The following is a 7,665-nucleotide window of genomic DNA, read 5'->3' as shown; positions in this document are numbered from 1 at the left end:
GAGGGAAGAAGGTTGGGTATTATTAATAAGGGTATGATAGTAATTTGGGTTAGGTAAAATGAGAAAATATTAATTTTCAAAAAGTAATGGTTGAGTAAATTGAGAAGTTGGGTAAAATAAAAAGATTTTTGGGTATGTATAGAATTTCCCTTTTCTTTTTCCTTTTTTCTTTTTTCTTATTTTTTTTCACATTGGGCCAAAGATGGCACTTTGTTATGCTTCAAAATTGAAAACTCATTTTTTACACCCACCACCAATGAATTATTATGGAAGTAGGGATGACGAATCTTTCCTTCTATAACCATGAATTGGATTTTCCACACCTACGCCTACTAATACTTCCTTATAAGTTATAAGTGATAACCCTCCTTTTTCAGTCAGCTAACAACCCTTAATAACTATCTAAATACATATTTTGCTAAATACATGAATGCATGAACGAGTGACACTAACAAGCCTCATTTATCCATATATGCGTATATACTCAAGAACATAACATCTCACACGCCACAACCATAACAAGAAATTGTAAAAAAAAAAAAAAAAAAAGGAGCAGGATTCATGGTATTATATTTTTGACACAAATTTTTAATGGGGCCCATTTCATATAAGATTTCAACAATCTGAACCGTCTATTTTCTAAGTCTATATTAAGGGATCATCCTTGCAAAAACTTAAGTAAATCGGAAACTATTTACCATATAAGATTAAATGGTCAACATTTCAAGTATTTATTTTGTTGACTATTTAATCTTTGTAGGTAAATGATTTCTGATTTACCTAATTTTTTGTAAGAATGATCCTTTAATAGAGACCTTAAATATAGATGGTTCAAATCGTTGAATTCCTATATAGAGTGAGCCCTATTGAAAATTTGTGTCAAAAATAGAATGTCATGGATCCGCCCCCAAAAAAGAACAACAACATATTTTTTGGTAGAGTGAGGGCCAAACGGCCCAGAAAACAACAGCAAACTAAGGCATGGGCCAAGCGAACCCAATAACATCATCTCGCAAGAAGCCTCCTAGCCCACAAATGGAGGCGGGCTCTCAACATCATCACGTTAACTTTTTTCTTTTTGGCCATTATCATCACGTTAACTTTGATGCAGTGACGAAATAGAAGAAAGAAGAAAGCAGCAGGTTCAAAGATCTGAAGGCATTTAAGGCAAGCAAAGAGAAGAATTGTAATTGCATATTTTTAATTGAGAAATCAACAACAAGCGCAACAATGAAGCTGTGAGAAAGTTGCAGAATTTGTATGAATTTTGATATATTCATATTGACGTTTGTACATCAGCTTTATAAGTAAGTAATTTAGATCCTACAAGTTTGTCTATACTAACTGAATTTCATGGCTAACAAAGGAACGAAATAAATACAGTTGACTATATATACAATTAATAAGAATCTCCTTAATATATGTTATTTAACTTTACTTTCCTTAGCACTCCCCCTCAAGTTGGAGTGGATATTGATGACACCCAACTTGCTAAGTAAAGTCTGGAACTGTGTAAGACTCAATGCCTTTGTGAAGAAATCAGCTGGCTGAGCATGTGTTGATATGTGAGAGGTCTTGATCAAGCCTTCTTGTATTTTCTCACAAACTAAATGGCAATCTATTTCAATTTTTTTAGTTCGTTAATGAAAAACTGAGTTGGAGGCAATGTGAAGTGCTGCTTGATCATTATAGAATAATTGACAGGATGTGCATGCCCTATGCTCAAATCATTTAGAATATACCTGAATCAAGTAACTTCACAACATGTTGTGGCCATAGATCGATAATCGGCTTCTGCAGATGATGGAGCCGCAGTATTTTTCTTTTTGGTTTTCCAGGAAACAGGTGATTGGCAAAGCAAGATATAATATCCTGTAACAGATCTTCGAGTTTCTTTGCAATGGGCCCAATCAGAATCACAGAAAGCACTGAGTTGGATTGAACTCGAGGCTGAAAGAAAGATGCCTTGGCCTGGTGTAGCTTTAAAATATCTCAAGACTCTATGGGCTGCTTCCAGATGTGGCAATCTAGGCTTATCCATATACTGACTTAAGATGTGAACCGCATAAACTAGGTCTGGTCTAGTGATAGTCAGATATATTAAGCGTCCAACAAGTCTTCTATAAGAAGAATGATCTTCAATTTCATCTCCCTCAGTTTTACACAGCGTCAAATTTTGCTCTATAGGAAAAGCAGCTGGTTTTGCACCAAGGTACCCAGAATCTTCAAGAATTTCCAATGCATACTTTCTTTGTGATAATGCAATTTCTTTGGTTCATTGAGCGACCTCTATACCCAAGAAATATTTTAACTGCCCAAGGTCCTTTAATTTGAATCGCTGATTTAAGAATTTCTTGAGAGTTTTGATCTCTTGTAAATCGTTGCCTGCTAGGATCACATCATCCACATATATGAGAAGTGCAGTAAATTTAGTACCTTGGGATCCGACGAATAATGAATAATCATCCTTGGATTGTGTATATCCAGCTAATTTAAGAGCTTGAGAAACCATTGTCGACTTGCTTGCTTAAGCCCATATAAAGACTTATGAAGTTTGCACACTCTTGTCTCCCCCTTTCGCCCGAACCTAGGGGCAGAGACATGTAGACATCCTCATCAAGATTACCGTGAAGGCATTGTTGACATCTAATTGATAGAGATGCCAATTTTGAGTGGCTGCCACTACAAGAAAGAGACGTACAGTCACCAATTTTGCAACCGGTGCAAACGTTTCTCGATAGACAAGCCCTTCAATTTGACTATAGTCTTTTGCCATTAACCGGGCTTTGTATCGCTCAATGGTACCATCGGGTTTGAGCTTGATTTTATAAACCCATTTGTAGCCGATGAGTTTTTTACTGGGAGGCAAAGATTGAAGAGACCAAGTATGATTTGCCTCAAGAGCAGCGAGCTCATTCTGCATGGCAAGATGCCATTTAAGATCTGTGACAACCTGAGAATAGGAACATGGTTCTACAACCATAGAAACTGAGGAGGTGAAAGCATGGTGGAAAGCAGACAACTTATGATAAGAAAGAAATTTGGACAAAGGGTGAAAGGTACCTGTGTGTCCAACCAAAACCGAGGTTGATGAAGAGGGTTGACCACATGAAGGAAGAGGGCCTGTAACCTGGAAGTCCCAAAGGTGCACGAGAACTTGGGTGACACGTGAAAGTCGTTGTTCTGGTGGTGCCACTGCAAGAGAAGTGTTAGATGTTGGTGATGCATCAGATAATTGTGTATCAGATAGTGGTGGTGTATCAACCAATTAGCCATGGGTGAAGAGATGATCTCATCATCATGCATGGCAGATTAAGTAGTGAAGTTTTGAATGACTAGAAGAGTTTCAATAGCGGAAGTAATGGAATATGGAAATATATTTTCATAGAAGAGCACATCATGAGAAGTAAAGATTTTGTTTTGAGAAATATCGTACAAACGATAACCCTTTTGACCATATGGATAGCCAATAAAGACACACCGGGTTGCTCTAGCATCAAATTTGGAGGGTCACTTATCATGCGTGGAAGAAAAACATAAGCAACCAAAAACCTTCAAATGGGTGTATGTGAGTTGTACGTGGAAAAAAAGTTCATAGGGTGATTTACCTTGTAAAAGTGGTGTAGACATTCGATTGATGAGAAAGTGGCAGTGAGAATGGCTTCGCCCCAAAACCGCTTAAGAAGGTTAGCTTGGAAAAGCAAAGCTCGTGCAACATTTAAGAAATAGAGGTGTTTTCGCTCAGCCACTCCATTTTGTTGGGGAGTGGCGACACAACTTGTTTGATAAACAATGCTTTTAATGGAATAAAAATTGGAAAGAGTAAACTCAGGACTAGGGGTGGGTTCGGTACGGGAACCGTACCGAACCTTTAATACCGCATGCCGGCCGAAGGAGGTCGGAATCCTTGTATTTCGGCTCCGATACCGTACCGCTAGAATGCGGTACGGTGTTTTGCGGCATCGGGCGGTATTGGTAATACCGAACACCTGAATTGTTCTGCAATTTGAAGCCTAAAATGCTGTTCAACCAAAATAAAATATGGATTCAAAATGGCCAGATGGAAGGCAGCAATATGTTCTACAAATATGTCATCCATAATTCCATACAAATATACAATATACAATACCAATACCTAAACAAATATTCAAAATCACATATCAATATGTCATCCATAATTCCATATCAATACCTAAACAAATCCAAGTTTCTCACACACATACACTTAACCTGTGAACAATTAACAAATTAGAAGGAGGAAAATGGCATCAGAAATCATACAAATGAAACAGCCATTAGAAATCAACCTTAAGTTACAACCTTGCAAATTACAAATTACAAACTTAAGTTTAAAACTTAAATTATACAAATGAAACAACCATCAGAAATCAACCTCTGCAGCTGGAAAATGGCAGATGGAAGGCAGCAGAAATCAAGCCCATCTTGGCCTGCACATTGAAGTTCAAAACCAAACCAAGTAACTTAGTAACAACTTGCAAACAGAAATAATCAAACCAGGCAGCCAGCAAGTACCTCAGATTTAATCATGTAGTAGTAGAAGGAGGAGGCATGGCACTTGCACTGGGTCCACTTGCACTTGCACTTGCACTTGCACTTGCACTTGCACTTCCTTGAATCAAAGTGGAGGCTGCATGTAAAATAAATTACAAACTTAGACACAGAACAGAACAATCAATATAATTTAAATTGTATTGAAATTTGAAACACCAAAATCTTACTTGCTTCTATTTCTTCAAGATCCATATAAAATTCAACCTCTTCGTCCATTGGTTCCTTGTAGAAGCTAAATTCTTCGGCTCTAAGCCAATCATTAGTACACACTAATGCCTCTACCATTTTTGGAGTCAATGACGCTCTAAAAGGATCAACAATCCTCCCTCCTAGGCTAAAAGCATTCTCACTAGCAACGGTAGAACTTGGAATTGCAAAGATATCCTTGGCAATCTTTGCAAGGATTGGATATCTTGTTGCATTCACTTTCCACCAATTCAAGATGTTGAAATCAGCCGGTGTTGCATTCTCAAAAGGATCCAACAAGTATTTATCCACTTCATTGGATACTTCCACAAGTCGTTGCTCAACCCTTTGTTGTATAAGGACTCTCCCCATTTCGGCTCCTAGATCTTCTTCTACATCATCATCAGCCATCTCAATCCTTACCCGACCCCCTACATATCGGGCAGCTTCACTCTCATTGGTTCCACTCCCTTTATACTCATTATACAAAGCAAGCAAGCATTGTTTAACCTCACCCACAACTTCTTCAACCCTAGATGGATCGGCTCCAATATTGGAGAAGGATATTTTAATCATTTCAAATTTAAGTCTAGGGTCTAGTGCTTCAGCTACAAATACAAGCTTGTTTATTATCTCAAAACTCCCCCAATACTTGTCAAATTTGGCCATCATCGAAGAAGCCACCCTTTGCAATGTAGGATCTCTTACATCACTCACTTTTTTCAGTATCTCACTTTGTAACCCAACCATTTGTTGCCAAATTATGGGTGAAGTACAAGTCTTGGTGGCACTAAGTTTCAATGTTGTTTGATAAAATCTTTTAAGAAAATGCACATAGGCTTTTGCCTTGTCCCAATCCTCATCTCCCGGGGGCCCCACTCTCTTAACTAGGTTTCTTGATGCATCATTTTCATACTCATTAAAATAACTCACAAAAGGAGCCGATTCATCCCCCATCCTTTTGAACACCATCCTATACTTGAATGCACTGTCAAGCATCTTATAAGTGGCATTCCACCTTGTAGAAACATCCATAGGCACATTTGCCATCTTGTCCATGCACTCTAAGATGGCAAATTGCCTAAACTTGTCTAACCTAGCTGGGGATGAGTGAATGTACTTCACACAATTCCTTATCCCCTCAATTGAGCTATAAAGCTCCTTCAACCCATCCTTCACAATTAAATTCAAGATGTGACAAGCACACCTCATATGCAAGTACTTGCCATCAAGCATTAAAGTTTTTAATGCCTTGAACCTTTTGGCCATGTACTCAACAGCCCCATCATTTGTCTTAGCATTATCCACTGTAATGCTAAACACCTTTTTTATCCCCCAACTGTTCAAACACCCCTCAAGACACCTCCCTATATCTTCCCCCTTGTGACTTGTGATCTTAGTGAAATTAATGATCCTTTTATGCAAATTCCAGTCACTGTCCAAGAAATGGGCAGTGACTACCATATAATTGATGTTTTGGATCGAGGTCAAAGTATCGGTTGTGATACTTACCCTTTGGTCACCTATCACACTTAATATCTTAGCCCTTTCCACTAAGAACAAATCCCACACTAGGGCAGCCACCTTCTTCCTATCGGGAATCTTGAACCTAGGTTGAAGATCTTTGATGAAGGCTCTCCACCCTTTTCCCTCAACTGTCCTAAAGGGCTGCTCATCAATAATGATGTATTGCACAAGCATTTGTTCATGTCTTTGTTGGTTAAAGGACCAAGGAACCAAAGGAGCACCAATTGTCTCATTTGTCAATAAAGGTTGAGTAGGATCCCCCTTATCATAAAAATGACTAAGCTTGCATCTATCTAGGTGACTTCTCAACCCAGTGGTCCCATTCTTCCTAGAATCAGCAGGTACCTCCTTTTGGCAATAGTTGCAAACCCCCATGGTATGCTTTACCCCCTTATCATCTGTTTTTTGGATTTTCTTGCAGTGTTCCCACACAATAGAACTACCCTTTTTCCTCTTTCCTCCCACTTCAGCGACTGTTTGGGGTTGAGATTGTGTTTGTGGTGAAGGTTGTGTTTGGGGTGAAGGTTGTGTTTGTGTTTGGGATTGTGGTACAGACCCTAATGAGGCACCTAGTGTATTTGATTGGCTAGAGGAATCCATCATATCCTAAAACAGAGACACAAATCTTAGGTGGAAAAATGCAACCTTGCAAAATGCAAATCATACAACCTTGTAATCTAATACACTAATACATGTCAATTAGTCAATATGTCATACTAATACTAACATTTCAGCAAGCACAAAGCACAATTAACAATCACATATTCACATTACACAATCCCAAAATCAAAGCACAATTAACAAGCAGCACAAACCCTTAACCCCAAAATCAAAATCACATATTCACATTACACAATCCCATTACTTCAATTTATTCAAAATCAAACCCAATTTATGTCAACTAAGCCAAACTAAGTTACTAAGCCATGAAATATTGAAATCCATATACCTGATCGTTGCCACCAGCCAGCTTCACTCTCAATCTCTTAACAGTAAGCAACTAAGCACTAAGCACTAAGCACTAAGCACTAAGCAACACGAAGCTTCAACCTTGCAAGGAAACCATGAAGATCAATTATATTTCAAGCCATTTATATATGCAGATTACAAACCCTAACCCAAAACCCTTAATTAATCCCTAATTTTAAAACCCTAATTGAGAAATTATCCTAATTCGAAACCCTAAATTGAAACCCTAATGAATTCCTAACAAACAAAATATAAATTGAAACTTTGAAACCCTAAATTTAAACCCCAATAAATTGAAACCCAAAAAACCCCAATTCGAAACCCTAATTGAGAAATTACCTTCTGATTGGCGTGGCGTGGGTGATTGGGCCGTGAGACAGAGAGAGAGAGGCGACGAGTAACGACGGTGGT

Source organism: Dryas octopetala, chromosome 7 (assembly GCF_963921425.1).
Source record: "Dryas octopetala chromosome 7, drDryOcto1.1, whole genome shotgun sequence".
In the NCBI taxonomy this organism is placed as follows: Eukaryota; Viridiplantae; Streptophyta; class Magnoliopsida; order Rosales; family Rosaceae; genus Dryas; species Dryas octopetala.
Note: the sequence above shows the minus strand (reverse complement) of the source record.